This window comes from Sceloporus occidentalis, unplaced genomic scaffold (assembly GCF_023333645.1).
Source record: "Sceloporus occidentalis isolate IW3139 unplaced genomic scaffold, rSceOcc1.0.p SCAF_1, whole genome shotgun sequence".
NCBI classification, from domain to species: Eukaryota; Metazoa; Chordata; class Lepidosauria; order Squamata; family Phrynosomatidae; genus Sceloporus; species Sceloporus occidentalis.
In genome coordinates this window covers 316726302-316743826 of record NW_028316981.1, presented here as the reverse complement: position 1 = coordinate 316743826, position 17525 = coordinate 316726302, and the positions used below count along the sequence as shown (strand labels likewise).

Sequence of the window (17525 nt, the reverse complement as noted above, 5' to 3'; positions counted from 1 at the left end):
ATACACTAATTGTCTTCTTGTGCAAATTTGCATCTATTCACATCTATTCACCTTCACACTGCTGAAAATGCCCAGCTATCCAAATCCATGCAAAGCAGATGGGTAGCCATATGTGCGATAATGTGCCTTTCTGGATTTCTGCAGCAAAAAACACAAAGCTTTCTGCACCATTTAAGTTCCTTTCGTTATGTAAAGTTGAAGGCTTTCATGGCCAGCATCCTCTTTTGCATTAGCCTCCCAGCCTGAGGCCAGCCATCAGCACAGAACAAAACACATGCAAAGCACTCCTGCATTCCCAGGCTCACACAGTATATATACACCCAATTTTTCCAGGCAAAGCATTCTCTGAAGATGCCAGCCACAGATGCTGGCAAAACGTCAGGAAGAAACTTTTCTGGAACATGACCACACAGTTCCTTTCGTTAATTTAAGCTCACCTACTTTTTTTTTGGGGGGGGGGGGACTAGAAAAGCTTTTAAAGAGCAAAGATATACAGTGGTACCCCGGGATACGAATTGATCGCGTTACGAAATTTCCGGGGTACGAAAAAGTTAGATTGGAAAAAACTGTTCCGGGTAACGAAAGATTTTTCGGGTTACGAAATTCATTTCGGCGCGAAATTTAAATGCGAAGCGCGGCTAGCGGCTTTCCAGCACTAACGGAAAGCCTTTTCGGGTTGCGAAATGTATCGGGTTACGAACGGCGCCGCGGAACGAATTAATTTCGTAACCCGAGGTAGCACTGTACGACTAAGCACAAAAGTTAGAATCATACAAGCAACTGTATTCCCTATTACCATGTATGGATGCAAGATCTGGACAGTTAAGAAAATGGACAAAAAGAGAATAAATTCATTTAAGATGTGGTGTTGGAGAAGAGTGCTGAGGATATCATGGACAGCAAAAAGAACAGGCATATGGGTCCTACAACAGATCAAGCCTGAAATTTCTCTGGAGGCACAGATGACAAAATGCCATGTGCTTGAGGGTGGGCAACAACAACCAACTTTTCGGGGAGAAAAAGCCCCTCGAGCTGAAAGCAGGGTTATTGTTATGATAACCATCTCACTGCTCTGTTATCAAACGCTTTTCAGAGAAGATCAAGGCCTCTCTTCCTGCTGAACAATTTTGCACGCTCTGCTTTCCCTGCCGCTCACTTGAGCTGAAAAAAGCAGCAAGCCTCTGGAGGTTTATCCCTGGGGAGAAAGCAAACCAGGGATGTTCAGGACCTGGGCATGGAACTGCAGCCAGAGGAGAGGACAAGGATCAGAAAGATCCCACATTCCTTAAATCAAATTCCTTGGAGGACCAGGAGAGCCAGCTTGGAAGCATGCTGGAAAGATGCATCAGTTGCTAGTAAATGTAACAGAACACAACAGCTGATTTGTTTTTATCCTTGGAGAATTGATGGTAGTCAACTGGGACCACGCTAGACCTAAAGACTCCCCATAGCCTTCCTGGCATGTTTTCAATCTATGAATCTCTGGATGTTATCAGACAAGGGAAATTGGAAGTATAATCCAATGGCAATCTGAACATAATCATGGGGTTTAATGTTATTGCGTGATAGACTACCACAAGCAATTTTGGGCAATGGGAAGTCAGTCCGAACGCAATCATGGGCTTTCACGTTATTGCATGAGAGGTGATCACATGCAATTTGGGGCAATGGCAAGCTATTTTCGGGCTATGGGAAGTCAGTTTGAACACAATTCGAATTCATGTACATTCGCTGAACGAGCGAATTCACGTGAATGCGTTCTGGCCCCACTTTCTTTTCCTTCGAAATTAAGAGAAATTCCTCTCGTGTGATAAGCTCCATACAAACATAGACAAGGAAGGGATCGCCCAAAGGCCATATAGTCCAACCCCCTGTCCATGCAGGAATCCACTGTTAAAGCACCCCATCTAACATGTATTTAAAAATTCCAGGGAATGAGGTTTTACCCTCCAAGCTAGTTCATTCCATTGCCAAACAGCTCTTCCTATCAAGATGTTCTTCCTTGTGTTAAGGTAGAATCTCCGTTCTTGTTATTTCAATCTATTACTTTGGGTCTTGCGCTCTTGAACAACAGAAAACAAGTTGGTTCCCTCTCAGCCGCCTGGGAGAAAGGCAGAATATAAGAAAATAAAATACAAATAATAGTTCTACATGACAGCTCTTCAAATAAAGTGGGCCCTTGCTATCCCCTGGGATTTGGTTTTGGAACCCCCCATGGATTCCAAAATCTGTGGATGCTCAAGTCCCATTAAATACAGTGGTTCCCCTTATATAAAATGGCAAAATCAAGGTTTGTTTTGGGGAATTTATTTATTCTTGAATATTTTCAAGTCATGGCTGTTTGAATCTGTGGATGCATAATCCATGCATATGGAGGGCCAACTACATTTAAAGATAACTGCATTGTTGTTGTTGTGTGCCTTCAAGTTGTTTCCAACTTATGGTGACCCTAAGGCAACCCTATCACAGGGTTTTCTTGGCAAGTTTCTTCAGAGGGAGTTTGCCACTGCCATCCTCTGAGGCTGAGACAGTGAAGCTTGCTCAAGGTCCTCCAGTGGGTTTCATGGCTGAGTGGGGATTTGAACCCTGATCTCCAGCTCAAACTGCTACATGGTTGTTGTTGTTGTTGTTGTTGTGTGCTGTCAAGTCATTTTGACTTCTGGAAACCCTAAGGCGAAACCAACATGGGGTTTTCTTGGCAAGATTTCTTCAGAGGCGGTTTGCCACTGCCATCCTCTGAGGCTGAGAGAGTGTGGCTTATTGCCCAAGCTCACCCTGGTCTCTAGAGTCCTAGTCCAATGTTCAAACCACTACAATAATATCCTGCTACATAGCACCTCTCAGTCTCCTCCAATCTTATTCTGAATAAACAGTTAATTGAGCCCTTAATCTTTATTAATATCTTACAAAATACCTCCTCTAGGTGCCATTGTAATGCTGACCAAAGGGGCTGTTAGGACTAGGAAGATAGGAAACTGCCCTCATCCTGAGCCCAAACCTTGGGAGTCCATCTAACCCAGGATATCCAGCTTTAACTGGCAGCAATGACTCTCTCCAGGGTTTCTTTCAAGTAGGGTTATTTCCTAGCCTGACCTGGTGATCCCTGGTCCTTCTTGATGGTGTTCTCTCATCCAAGCACTAACTAGGCCCGACGCTGCTTAGCATTCAAAAATTAGAAGAGATTGGCTGTGTCCAGGCTGGATTTTTGTAATGGCATCTGCTCAGCAAATTGCTAAAGTTGGGCGCATTGCCACCCTGTGAGAACCCTTCATTGCCTTTGCCTAGTCTTCGGTCCTGCAGGCGTTTTGGACTCCCAATGCCCTAGCCCTTTGGCCCAACAACCAGGAATTCTGGGACCTGAAGTCCAAAACAACTGGAGGATCATTGGGAGACATTGGCCTAGTTAGCTCAGCAGTGCTTTTGTGTTGTACTAGGAGACACACAGAGGAGAATCTGGGACACAGATGAAGGGTGTATGGAAATATTTGTGTACAAAGCATAGAGTGGAGCAGAGGGTGTGAGTTCAAATCCCTCACCAACCAAGGATTAGCTTGAACTGCTTATTAACTTTCAGCCCAATGGAACACAGAGGGCTGTTGTGAAACCGCTTTATTTAGATTATTTCCCTTTGTTGTGGTTTCTGTTATGAGCTTTCAAGTCGCCGCTTTGGTTGGACAATAAAGGGATTTCTCTTTTGTTCATTTTGTTGTCTCTCTCTTTCCATGCAAGTCTTGTTCCACCCAGTAGATGGCCCAAAAGGTGCCATGCCAAATGATACTATAAATGGTTTGGAAGGGTCCTCCTGCCCCTTGCCAACCCCTTCACCCTGGATTCATAGTTCTTCCTCTCCTTTTGCCAGGATCTGTAAGGTAAATTGACAGACGCATGGGGCAGTTGAAGGACAAGGACTGGCGGAACCAAAGCAAGGGAAAGGTTGCACTTTCAGAATTATCAGATTTATTTTAGCATGAACTTGTGCCAATTGCCTCTGGAGTGCCATATTCAAGCCATATTTGAAAGCTTGCGACATGGATTTTGTGCATTTTGATTGGTCTGATAAAGGCATCACTGCTTTGTGAATTTTGGATGTTATTGTACTTTGCTATAGAGCAATATGGCAACCCCTGGATATTTTTTAAAACCCTGATTTCAAACGCACAGTTCCATGGCTGTGTGTGGGAAAGAGGGGGAAACAGCATGAAATGGGATGCAGAAATGAGCAATTGTGTTATTAACCACCGGTCATAAACTTTCAAAGGGTTGTTTTGCACCAGTATCCTGTTGTTTGTACGAAGTCTGCTCCGCTCTTAACAGCCTCTGATGTATTAAAGCAATGAGTTCTGCTTTGAAGAAACTGCAGCTTTGTTCTGTTCAAGCCAGTCTTTGTTAAAAGAGATAGATAGATAGATAGATAGATAGATAGATAGATAGATAGATAGATATTTAAAAGGAGTTAAATTGGCTATGCACACTGTGATGGAATCGTTTTTTAAAAAACATGTATCTATGCAGCGGAAACATAGAAATGTCTATTATAATAGGGTTAACTGTTAAGACCCCCAAGGTTGTTTATGGGGCTCTCAATCCCACCAGATTCCCTTTTTGTGGCCAAAGAGAAAGACTGCAAAGCAAGGCGAAGATTGCACTTTCAGAACAATCAGATTTATTTTAGCATGCACTTGTACCAATTGCCTGGAGTGCCATATTCAAGCCATATTTGAAAGCCTGTGACATGGATTTTGTGCATTTTGGTTGGTCCCATAAAAGTGGATTTTGAATGTTATTGTACTTTGCTATATGGCCAACATGGGTGGATATATTTTAAAACCCTATTTTTCAAGGCCAAAAGAGAGCTGTTCTTGTTGGGTTTGTTCTTGAAATCCATTGAAGTCTAAGTTAAAGCCTGGAGTGGTTTCACTGCTCCATTGACATGGGAGCCACCGTTAAGCACTCTTAAAGAGAGACCTCCAGGATGTCCTGTTTTGGAGGACAGCCAGGGGAAAGTACCAAGCAAAGTCAGTCAGAGATGAGTTCTGTACTGGAACTTACCCGCCAGTTACAGTTCTCAGATTCTGGATGTCCAAGGGAGCATCCAGTAGTGTGATCAACTTATGATGCAAGGTCCAAGGATCTCTGAAAACATGAGCTGGAAATCCAGAGACGAGAATGTTGCTTCATCCAGAATGGTTGGTTGTCAGCAATGAGAGAGTTGCTGGATTGTTTATGGCCTGGCAGCCTCTCTCAGCTCTTGTCAGATTAATGAGCATTTCCTGCATAAATGCTCTGAACAATGCAACCCATCCCTCTCTCTACATCCAGAGGCAGTAAGTATTGTCCAGTCCATGTCTGTGTTGTGGTTGCTGGGAAGTGTCATTGTCTGTCTCCAGTGCTGTCATGCCTCCCTGCCCTTCTGTTTCTCTGCTTCATAATCTGAACGAGGCATGACACCCTATCCTTCTGTCTCCCTATGTGTGTCAAGAGTCTGAAATGGGGCCCTGGAAACTAGCATGGCACTCTGTTCCCTCTGCTTCACTGTCTGTGTCATGATTTGAATTTGGGTCCTGGGATTGAGGCATGACACAGGAGCCCTGGTCATCAACAGCTCAAACTCAGGGCTGCCATGACTTCCTCAATTGTTCTTTTTGTTGTTATGTATAACAGTCAAGTCGGCTTTATGGAGGAAGGACCCCCCAAGAGACCTTGTTATTTACTGCCCTGCTCAGATCTTCAAACTCAGGGCTGTCGTGGCTTCTTTGGTTGAGTCAATCTTGTCAATCTTTGGTTGAGTCAATGCAAGATTGACTGCCATTTTACCAAATATTATCATTTTCCTCCAACGAATCTCATGACATGTCCACATTATGATAGCCTCAATTCAGTCATTTTGGTTTCTATGGAGAGTCCAGGCTTGATTTGCTCATCCGTTTGATGGTCCATGGTACCTGCAGAACTTTCTTCCAGCCGCACAGGGACATGCTGGGTCTTTATGGACTGGTTTTATATTTTTCAAGATGCATCTATTTATCCGCACTGGAAACAGGACATTGGAGTGACAACAGAGAGAAGCAGATTTTCTCTGAAGTCTCTCCCAGCTTTGGGAATTACTGCCTTTTGGGACTTTCTTTCTTGGGCTAACTTTGGGTTGTTTTTACCCCTGAAATTACCCCCCGCCCCAGCCTCCCTTCTGTTGTTTTAATGTCAGTGTGAATGTTGACAATGGAAGACAGACAGTGGAAGAAAGACCTTCTAAAACTGGGATAACAGAAGGATGCTATTCAACATCTTTATCAATGACTTTGATGAAGGAATAGAAGTTATCAAATTTGCAGATGACTCCAGATTAGGAGGAGTAGCTAATGCCCCAGAGGACAGGATCAAAATTCAACATAAACTGAATAGACTAGAAAGCTGGGCCAAAGCTAACACAATGAATGTCAGCATTGAGAATTGTAAGGCACTGCACTTAAGGCAGAAAAATGATAGGCATAGCTATAGGATGGGGGACACCTGTCTTAAGGAGACCTATATGTGTGAAAGGGATCCTAGTAGACCACAAGTTGAACACGAGTCAACAGTGTGATGCGGCAGCTAAAAAGATCAATGTGATTTTAGGCTGCATCAATAGAAGTATAGTGTCTAGATCAAGAGAAGTAATAGTGCCACTCTATTCTGCTCTGGTCAGGCCTCACCTGGAATAATCCTATGTCCAGTTCTGGATACCACAATTCAAAAAAGATGTTGAGCAACTGGAGCATGTCCAAAGGAGGGCCACCAAAATGGTGAAGGGTCTGGAAACCCTATGAGGAAAAACTCAGGGAGCTGGGGATGTTTAGCCTGGAGAAGAGAAGGTTAAGAGGTGATATGATAGCCCTGTTTAAATACTTGAAGGGATGTCATATTGAAGAGGGAGCAAGCTTGTTTTCTGCTGCTCCAGAGAACAGGACCCAATGGAGTAATGGATACAAACTACAACAAAAGATATTCCACCACAACATTAGGAGGAACTTCCTGACAGTAAGGGCTGTTCAACAGTGGAACACACTCCCTTGGATATTGTGGTGGAGTCTCCTCCTTTGGAAGTCTTTAAACAGAGGCTGGATGGCCATCTGTTGGGGATGCTTTGATTGAGAGTTCCTGCATGGCAGAATGGGGTTGGACTGGATGGCCCTTGGGTCTCTTCCAACTCTATGGTTCTATGATGAAGCTGGGAGCTGCAATTGCAAGTTTCTTGCAAAGTTTATTTTTACAACACTATGCTGCATGCTTGTCTTACCCAAGGATGGGTATCCTAGGTTCTCAGCTGCTGTCTTCTGTCCTCTTGGACAGCCTCCTAAGTTCCTCGGGCATTTCATGCCTATCTATGTTGATCCCATCCCAGCTCTTACATGCAAAGCTCTTAACATGTCCTATGCTCTATGGCAGGTGAGTGCATCATTTCACATTCACCCTTTGTTGCCTTGCCCAGTACCATCCTTAACTGATCTTTCCTTTACTTACATCCAGTCCTTAACCTCCTTAGAAATCCCTTCCTTTTGCCCTTCTTCTTTATTCTTTCCCTTTCCAACTTCCTCATCTTTCACTGTGTTTCTTTCTTCCTTTTAATCTTTCGAACATCTTCTTTTCCCACTTCCATCCATTCTTCTAACTCAGTGGTTCCCAAACTGTATTCCTCCAGACGTTTTGGACTCCAGCTCCCAGAACTCCTGATTATTGACCAAGTTTGGCTGGGGATTCTGGGAACTGAAATCCAAAACACCTGGAGGACTAAAGTTTGGGAATCACCACAAAGCTTTGGTGCCACATCAAACTACATTTCCAAAATTCTATAGCATTGGGCCGTACTAGTTTAAGTGGTGTCAAACCGGATTAGTTCTGCAGTGCGGACGCAGCCATAGACACACAAATGATTAATCGGGGAAGGCCAGCCAGTTCTGGGTCCTGTATTAAGACCTGGAACTGTTTGAGCCTTATTGGCCCCATCCATCACTGAGCCAATTTGCCTTTTCTGTGTCTCTTTCTGCACTTCTCTCTTCTGGATACTAGATGAGCATCCAAGCGCACATGCGCACACGTACATGGCTGTCCTTGTATAACCCATGCTCCTTCCTCCAGCAATTCTTCCCTCTTAATCTCACATGCTCCGCTCCAACAATAAAGCCACTTGGGGACCCAAAGAACGCCATCCCAAAAGGGATGTCTCCATGCAAGTAAGTGGGCCTGGGGTTTATTCGCTTTAAATCCAGACTCTTCTCTTCTCCCCTCCTTTCTAATTTACACAAAAGGTTTCGTTGCGTGCCTTTCAAGTCCTTTCTGACTTATGGCGACCCTAAGGTGAAACTATCATGGGGTTTCCCTGGGCAGTTTCTTCTATAGCTTTGCTATAGCCATCCTCTGAGGCTGAGAGAGTGTGGCTTGCCCAAGGTCACCCATTAGGTTTACATTGTCAAACAGGAACCGAACCCTGGTCTCCAGAGTCCAATGCTCAAACCGCTGACTAAACCACGTTGGTTCTCACCTGCCATATAGGAAGCTGCATTATATGAAATCCGGACCTTGGCCCACCCAGCCCAGCAGTGCCAACTCTGACTGGCAGCTGAGGCTTCTTCAATCCAGAGATCCAGGCAGGATTCCTCTCTTAGATCTACTTGGAATCCCTGGATGTTTCCCATCCAAGCACTAACTAGGCCACACCCTGCTTAGTTTCCAAAATCGTAAGTCTTGTGCATGTTCAGTAACTCAGCATGGAAAAGATCCTTTGGGGGTATGACAAGACCCAGAATCCCCCATCCAGCATGGAAAAGATCCTTTGAGGGTATGACAAGAGCCAGAATCCCCCATCCAGCATGGAAAAGATCCTTTGAGGGTATGACAAGACCCAGAATCCCCCATCCAGCATGGGAAAGATCCTTTGAGGGTATGACAAGACCCAGAATCCCCCATCCAGCATGGAAAAGATCCTTTGAGGGTATGACAAGACCCAGAATCTCCCATCCAGCATGGAAAAGATCCTTTGAGGGTATGACAAGACCCAGAATCCCCCATCCAGCATGGAAAAGATCCTTTGAGGGTATGACAAGACCCAGAATCTCCCATCCAGCATGGAAAAGATCCTTTGAGGGTATGACAAGACCCAGAATCCCCCATCCAGCATGGGAAAGATCCTTTGAGGGTATGACAAGACCCAGAATCCCCCATCCAGCATGGAAAAGATCCTTTGAGGGTATGACAAGACCCAGAATCCCCCATCCAGCATGGAAAAGATCCTTTGAGGGTATGACAAGAGCCAGAATCCCCCATCCAGCATGGAAAAGATCCTTTGAGGGTATGACAAGACCCAGAATCCCCCATCCAGCATGGAAAAGATCCTTTGGCAGTATGACAAGTCCCAGAATCCCCCATCCAGCATGGAAAAAATCCTTTGGGGGTATGACAAGACCCAGAATCCCCCATCCAGCATGGAAAAGATCCTTTGGGGGTATGACAAGACCCAGAATCCCCCATCAAGCATGGAAAAGATCCTTTGGGGGTATGACAAGACCCAGAATCCCCCATCAAGCATGGAAAAGATCCTTTGGGGGTATGACAACACCCAGAATCTCCCACCCAGTCTGGAAAATGTCCCTTGGGAGTATGACAATACCCAGAATCCCCCATCCAGCATGGAAAAGATCCTTTGGCGGTATGACAAGACCCAGAATCCCCCATCCAGCATGGAAAAAATCCTTTGGGGGTATGACAAGACCCAGAATCCCCCATCCAGCATGGAAAAGATCCTTTGGGGGTATGACAAGACCCAGAATCCCCCATCAAGCATGGAAAAGATCCTTTGGGGGTATGACAACACCCAGAATCTCCCACCCAGTCTGGAAAATGTCCCTTGGGAGTATGACAATACCCAGAATCCCCCACTCAGCATGGAAAAGTGTCCTTTGTAGGGATCCCATCACCCAGAACCTCCCAGCTGGTATGGAAAAGTCCCATTTGAGGGATCACAACACCCAGAATCCCCATCCAGCACGGAAAAGTGTCTTTTATAGGGATCCCATCACCCAGAACCTCCTAGCTGTTTTGGAAAAGTCCCCTTTGGGGGATCACAACACCCAGGATCCCCCCATCCTGGGTGTTGTGATCCCTAAAAGGGGACTTTCCCCAGCCAAGCTCCTTCCTGGCACCAGAGAGAAGGAAGGCTAAACCCCTCTCTCCCAAAATTTCCAGTCCCTGAGCCCGCATGGAGCCTTGGCAGTTTTATCGCGGTATCAAACCGCGCTAAGGTCGCGATGCAGACAGACGCAGCGCCGCTGTTGCGCGGCAAGGCGGGCCGAGGCTCACGTGCGACTCTGTCGGGGAGGGGCGTGGCCTATGGGACGCGCGTCTTATCCAATGAACGGCCCCCGCGGAGCCTTCTGGGCCAATGGCGTGGAGGGGGCGTGGCGGAATGAGACCCTTGCCGGAGGCATCGGCTGCAGCGAAGTCAGAGGCTTCCAGGCGCCGCGGAGGGAAGCAGGCGGAGCTGCCTTGGCGGCTGCTGCGGTAAGGGCCAGGGCGCCTCTGGGCGCGTGCAGAGAGCTGGCAAGGCCCGCCCAGGGAGGCCCCAGAGCCGGACACCCTCCCCATTGGGTGGGATCACAGCACCCAGCATCCCCAGGCAGCAGGGAAAGGCTCCTTTTGCTGGCTTCTGGGGGGAATGGGAGGATTCTGGGTGCTCTGCTCCTTCCCCAAAGGAGAACATTTCCATGCCTGGGGGGATGCTGGGTGTTGTGATCCCACAGAAGGAACTATTCCATGCTGCTTGGGGTATTGTGGGTCCTGTGATGCCTCCACAAGGAACCTTTCCCATGCTGGCTGGCTTGGGGATTCTGGGTGTTGTGATCCCTCCAAAAGGAGCTGCTCCATTCTGGATAGGGGGATTCTGGATGCTGTGATCCCAACGAAACGAGCTTTTGCATGATGGCTGAGGGGATTCTGGGTGTTGTGATCCCTCCAAAAGGGACTACTCCATCCTGGCTAGGGGTATTCTAGTGTTGTCATCCCACAAAATGAGTTTTTCCATGCTGGCTGGAGGGGATTGTGGGTTTTGTGATGCCTCCGAAAGGAACTTTTCCATGCTGGCTAGGGGATTCTGGGTGTTTTGATCCCACAAAAGGTGTTTTAGCATGATGGCTGGAGGGGATTTTGGGTGTTGTGATACCTCCAAAAGGGACTTTTCCATGCTTCATGGCTGGGGGATTCTGGGTGGTGTGATCCTTCCAGAAGGAATCTTTCCATCCTGGCTAAGGGGACTCTGGGTGTTGTGATCCCATGAAACGAGCTCTTTCATGCTGGCTGGGGGATTCTGGGTGTTGTAATTTTTCCAAAAGGAACCTTTCTTGGCTGGCTGGAGAGGATTCTGGGTCCTGTGATCGTTCCAAAAGCAACCTTTCCTGGCTGGAGGGGATTCTGGGTATTTTGATCCTTCCAAAAGGAACTTTTTCATGCTGGCTAAGGGAATTTTGGTGTTGTGATCCCTCCAAAAAGATCCTTTCCATTATGACTGGGGGGGGGGATTCTGAGTGTTGTGATCCCGGAAAATGAGCTTTTCTGTGCTGGCTAGGGGATTCTGGGTGTTGTGATCCCTGCAAAAAGAACTTTTCCCTGCTGAATAGGGTTTTGTGGGTGTTGTGATCCCCAGAAGGAACATCCCCATGCTGGATGGGGCAGGGGATTGGGTGTTGTGATCCCCCAAGGGGATTCTGGGTGTTGTTGGCTTGGCCAGGAACAAAACACAACTAGGATGCTTGGCCCACTGGCCTGACCTCCCTGTGGAGCACCTCTGGGTGGGATGGGACTACCACTCCCATCAGTGGAACCAGCAGGGATGAGGGGAGATGTAGTCCTGCCCAAAAACGGTCAGTTGAGGTGATGCTGGTCATGCCCCATAAGCCAAGGCAAAGAAGTCCTCTCCTCCCCTGATTTTGCCTTGGACTTCAGAGATAGACTGCGCCTGGAGCTGGAGGCAATTGGAAGAACTGGACTGTGTGGAGGATTAGCAGCCTTCTGCCTCTCCAGATGGGCTTTGCAGTCATTCCCACTCTCAAGACTAGGTAAATTCAATATGCAGTTCCCTGCAGTACTGTATAACCCATTAGCCACTTGGTTGTTGTGGGCCTTCAGTGACAACCCCCTATCATGGGGCTTTCTGGGCATGATTTGTTCAGAGGAGGTTTGCCCTTGCCTTCCATTGGAGCTGAGAGAGTGTGACTTGCCCAAGGTCACCCAGTGGGTTTGCATGGCTGAGCCGGGATTCGAACCCTGGCCTCCAGAGTCATAGTCCCAACACTCAGACCACTGCACCACACTGGCTCACTATGCAATATGCAAAATGATAATGAATAATAATAATAATAATAATAATAATAAATTAAATCCCCTTTTGCATCATCCCTTCAGTTTTGTCATGATCATTTAACTGATGTATTTTAATTTGCTTTATTTGTTAATTGTTGTTGTCTGCTGCCTCGATCCATGGGGAGAGGTGGATAAATAATAATAATAATAATAATAATAATAATGTCTTCCGACCCATGTCTCCCATGAATCGAGGCAGGGAACAAAAACAATTAACAAACAAACAACATAAATACATCAGTTAAATAATAATGATAAAGCTGGAGGGAGGAGGAAAAAAAGGGAAGGTCAATGGAGGAAGCTATGGCTGGCCTACCTTTGCAAGACCTGAGCAGGGCTGTTAATAACAGGGTGCCTTGGAAGTCTGTCTTTGCATAAGGTGGCTGTAAATCCAAACCACTGTGGTTTTGCTTGCATCCGTCTCCGCGCATCCATGTGCCCACCTTTCTGGGTTGGATTCCCATGCCATGTTCGCCTGGGATGATGCTTCTCTTGGTGCACTCTGCAGCTGCTCTTTTGCCAAGTGGCCTGAAGGGACTTAGGAGCTTATCACGCAGGGGGCAATGTGGAGTTTCAACAGCAGCGATTAACCCATGAAAATCACGCAATTGACATTAAAACGCAATTAAAATGAGGCTGCCACTAGAGCCATTATCCTGTGAATAACCAGGGAATAACCTGGCAATAAACAGCAAAATGTCATTCACGGGAAAATCCTATGAATGATTTGCTGCTGTTTCTTGCCTGGTTATTCATGGGATAATGGCACTTTAATCACTTTTCATCTCGACGTTGTGTGAAAACCATTAGCGCAACTGCGGGATTATCACGGGTTGATCACCGTTTTTACTTCCAGTTGTCTCCCATGTGATAAACTTCTTCGAAGGAGCCAGCAATTATCCTTGTGCAAACCCTGAAAAACACAGCCAGTCCTTGGTATCCACTGAGTTTTGGTTCCAGGACCCCTGTGGATACCAAAATCCGTGGATGCTCAAGTCCCATTAAACATTGGGCCTGAAGGGGACACTGTGTGGGCTCAGGCCCTGCCTGCCGGGTTCTCGGTGAAGGACCAGCCCAGGTTAGGTGGGCGGGGGTGTGTGTGGCCTTGATACATAGGAACACCGTGTCCCTCACCAGGAACCACATCCGACAGACGTCCTATATCGAGTGCATATACCTGACCCTAAAAGCTAGGGACAGTCTAGGGATTCTGTTGGTGTATCGGCCACCCCATGCGCTAACGGACTCCCTTAACGAGCTGACACAGCTGGTCGCTGAACTGATGCTGGAGACGCCCAGGCTACTTGCCTGGGCGACTTCAACATCTCCCTCACGGCCAGCTATGTTCCACCTGGTGCGGCTCGCGAATTCATGGATACCATGGTGGCCATGGGCCTGTCCCAGCTGATTCTGGGTCCCACGCATTGCGCAGGTAATACGCTCGATTTGGTCTTCTGTTCTGATGTGGAAAATCCGTGGGTGGAAATATCCAATATTTCCCCCCTGCCATGGATGGATCATTTCCTGGTTGAGGCAAAAATCAAGGTCTCTACCCAGATCCCCCCCGGGGGTGGCGGACCTATTAGGATGGTCCACCCTCGAAGGCTAATGGAACCCAAGAGGTTCCAGGAAGCCCTAGAGGGACACATGGTTGGAAGTGACGGCGATTCTGTTGATGCCCTGACTGGTATCTGGAATACCGGTCTTTCGAGGGCTATACACAGTATCGCTCCCAAGCGCCCTGTCAGACCTGCTTCCAAACGCAAGCCCTGGTATACGGAAGATCTCCGGGCAAGGAAGCGGGAGCTGCGACAGCTAGAGTACCGTTGGCGGAAACACCTTCGCTTAGACGACAAGACTCTCCTAGCCCAACGGTTAGAGGACTACGGAGAGGCGATACGAGCAGCAAAGAATTCGTTCTATGGTGCTCGTATCGCGTCCGCGGAGTCGCGTCCAGCAGAGTTGTTCAGGGTGGTCAGGGAGCTAACTCAGCTCCCTCCTGCCCTGAACCAGATCCTTGAACCTTCTAAGGCCTGCTGCGACCAATTTAACAACTTCTTCGTGGATAAAACTTCTCGGATAAGTGAAGGTCTTAACGCCGACATTCAGGCAGAACCTAGAGTAGAGGCATCCAGGGCCTCCGTGGACTTTATTAAACTGGATCAGTTTGAGTTGGTAAGTACCGATGATGTGGACAAGATCCTCGGAAGGGTTCGGAAGACGACCTGCTCTCTCGATCCCTGTCCCTCGTGGCTAGCAGCCCAGGGGGGACCGGTTGTAACTTTATTGTTGCACCGGATTATTAATACATCTCTGAGGGATGGGCAATTTCCATCTGCTCTCAAATTGGCCATGGTAAAACCTTTATTAAAAAAGCCCTCCCTCGACCCCCTGAAGTATAATAATTATCGGCCTGTTTCACTGCTGCCATTTCTAGGGAAGGTGATCGAGAGGGCGGTTGCAATCCAGCTTCAGAGGGTCTTGGATGAAATGGATTATCTGGACCCATTTCAAACGCCCGGTTATGGGGTTGAGACGGCCATGGTCGCCTTGGTCGATGATCTCCGTCTGGGCATCGACAGGGGAAGCGTGTCCCTGTTGGTGCTCTTGGACATCTCAGCGGCTTTCGATACCATAGACCATGGTATCCTTCTGGGGCGCCTGGCAGAGGTGGGAATCGGGGGCACTGTGCTCCAGTGGTTCCGGTCCTACCTCTCCGGGAGGTCCCAGATGGTGCAGCTGGGAGACGTGTGCTCCGATGAGAGGGCCCTTAAAACTGGGGTCCCTCAAGGAGCCATTCTGTCTCCCATGCTATTTAACATTTACATGAAACCGCTGGGAGAGATCATCCGGAGACATGGGGCGCGGGGTTATCAGTACGCTGATGACACCCAATTAATCTTCTCTATGTCTCCGACTGATGCAGTGACTGAGGATGGCGTCTCTCCTCTCGTGGCCTGTCTGGAGTCAGTAATGGGCTGGATGAGGGAAAACCGGCTCAAGCTGAATCCAGAGAAAACGGAGGTACTTGTGATAGGTTCCCCTGGTCCAGGAATGGCGGTGGTTCCACCTGTCCTGAACGGGGTCACGCTCCCTGTGAAGGACTCCGTGCGCAGTCTGGGGGTGCTCCTTGACTCGTCCCTTCGCCTGACTGCTCAGGTGAATGCGACGGTCAAGAGCACCTGTCATCAGCTTCGGCTTATTCGCCAGCTGCGCCCATACCTGGCCCAGAGGGACCTTGAAACTGTAGTACACGCCCTGGTAACCTCGAGACTGGATTTCTGCAATGTACTCTACATGGGGCAACCCTTATACCAAACCCGGAAGCTTCAAATGGTGCAGAACATGGCAGCCAGGCTGGTCACTGGTACGTCCAGGGCCAGCCATATAACACCGGTATTAAAAGATCTCCATTGGCTGCCCATTCGCTTCCGGGCGCAATATAAGGTGTTGGTGTTGACCTATAAAGCCCTAAATGGCTTGGGCCCAGGATACCTGAAGGACTGCCTCTCCCCATATATTCCGTCCCGCACCCTCAGAACATCTGGGCAGCAACTACTTAGGGTTCCCGGGGCGAGGCTTGTCTCTACTACCAGGAGGACTTTTTCCATCGCCGCCCCGGCCCTTTGGAACACGCTGCCCACAGAGCTCCACTCAGCTACCTCCCTGGCCCAATTCAGACGGGATCTTAAGACCTTCCTGTTCAGGACTGCATTCCCTAAATGAGGTCCTATAGGCCTCCCCCCGCCGCACTGACAACGGGGTTGGCTAACCTGGGGCCTTCTGTTTTTATGTTTTTGTAATATTGTTATGATTTTAATGTGTATGTTTATTGTATTTTAACTGTTGTGAACCGCCCTGATCTAATGGAAGGGCGGTATACAAATAAAAATTTTAATTATTATTATTATTATTATTATTATTATTATTATTATTATTATTATGGCATAGCGAAATAGTATCCTTTATATAAAATGGCCAAATCAAGGTTTGCTCTTTGGAATTCATACTTCTTAAAAATATTTTCTTTTTTTAAATCTTTAAACTTTATTATTTACATACCACAAATTATACGATACATGATTCATAATATGCTTTTTCTCCCCCCCCCCCAACATATACTCAGAGGAAGTAAATTTCATTTAAATTGACAGTCATTTTCAGAGATATGGGAAACATCATGAATGATACTTTTTTACTTCTTCCTACCCCATTTTACCTTCCACTGTCTTAATCACAATTTCCCATTTATCTCTCCATGATTCTTTATTGCTTTCTCCAATACATTTCAGTCTGCTTTCCCTACGGAAATCAAATAATACATATTGTTTTAGATATTTAAAACAAACAAGACTTGTTCCAATTAGATTTCTTTTTTCATCCAAAAGCAATTACTGCGTGGGTGGATTTTAAAATTTGTTTTGTTACACATCTATCTATCTATCTATCTATCTGCGCCATGGGATGCTTTGTGGATAAAAAACCCTGTGGATAAGTTGGGCCGATGGGCGGCTCTGCATATCCACGGATTCTTTATCCATGGATTCAAGTATTCATGATTTGAAAATATTTTGAGATATATATATATATATATATATATATTTTCCCAAAAGCCTTGATTTTGCTGTTTTATATAAGGGATGCCATTTTAGTATGCCATTGGACTGAATGGGGCTTGAGCATCCATGGATTTTGGTATCCATGGGGATTCTGGACCCAAACCCAAACAGATACCAAGAGACTATTGTAAAGCACTTTCCTCGCATCCTCCTTAATCGGAAGGATTAATTTAATTTAATTTTCATTAATTTTCCTGGGCTGGCAGATATTGACAGGTAGGATACACCTGGATCTGTGGATGGAGAGGTTGAGGACTTGTAAGCAATGGGTTCAGAAGAGAAATCCTAAAAGAAGACTGAGGTCCAAAACACCCTGCAGAAATAATAATAATAATAATAATAACAACAACAACAATATTTTATTTCTATTTCCCATTCTCCCAATGGATCAAAGTTTGAGACCGCTGTAACTGTCCTGGCTCAATGTTAGGGAACTATAGTTTTGTGAAACATGCAACTTTCTCTGTCAGAGAGCCCTGGTGCCACAGTAACCTGCAATTCCCAGGATTCCTTAGCACTGAG

General features: G+C 46.8%; 1 protein-coding gene across 2 annotated transcripts in view; it reads left to right on the top strand.

The window, feature by feature from the left end:
- ENHO (energy homeostasis associated) overlaps positions 1–17525 on the top strand; it is a 44395-nt gene that overhangs the window by 13182 nt on the left and 13688 nt on the right. The window contains exon 1 of one of the 2 annotated variants that reach the window (XM_089498027.1): positions 10485–10530. The exons of the other annotated variant lie outside the window; for it this stretch is intronic. The gene's annotated coding sequence lies outside the window, so the exon portion shown is untranslated. Of the gene's footprint in view, positions 1–10484; positions 10531–17525 lie in introns of those variants that run through there. 2 annotated transcript variants of the gene reach the window in all.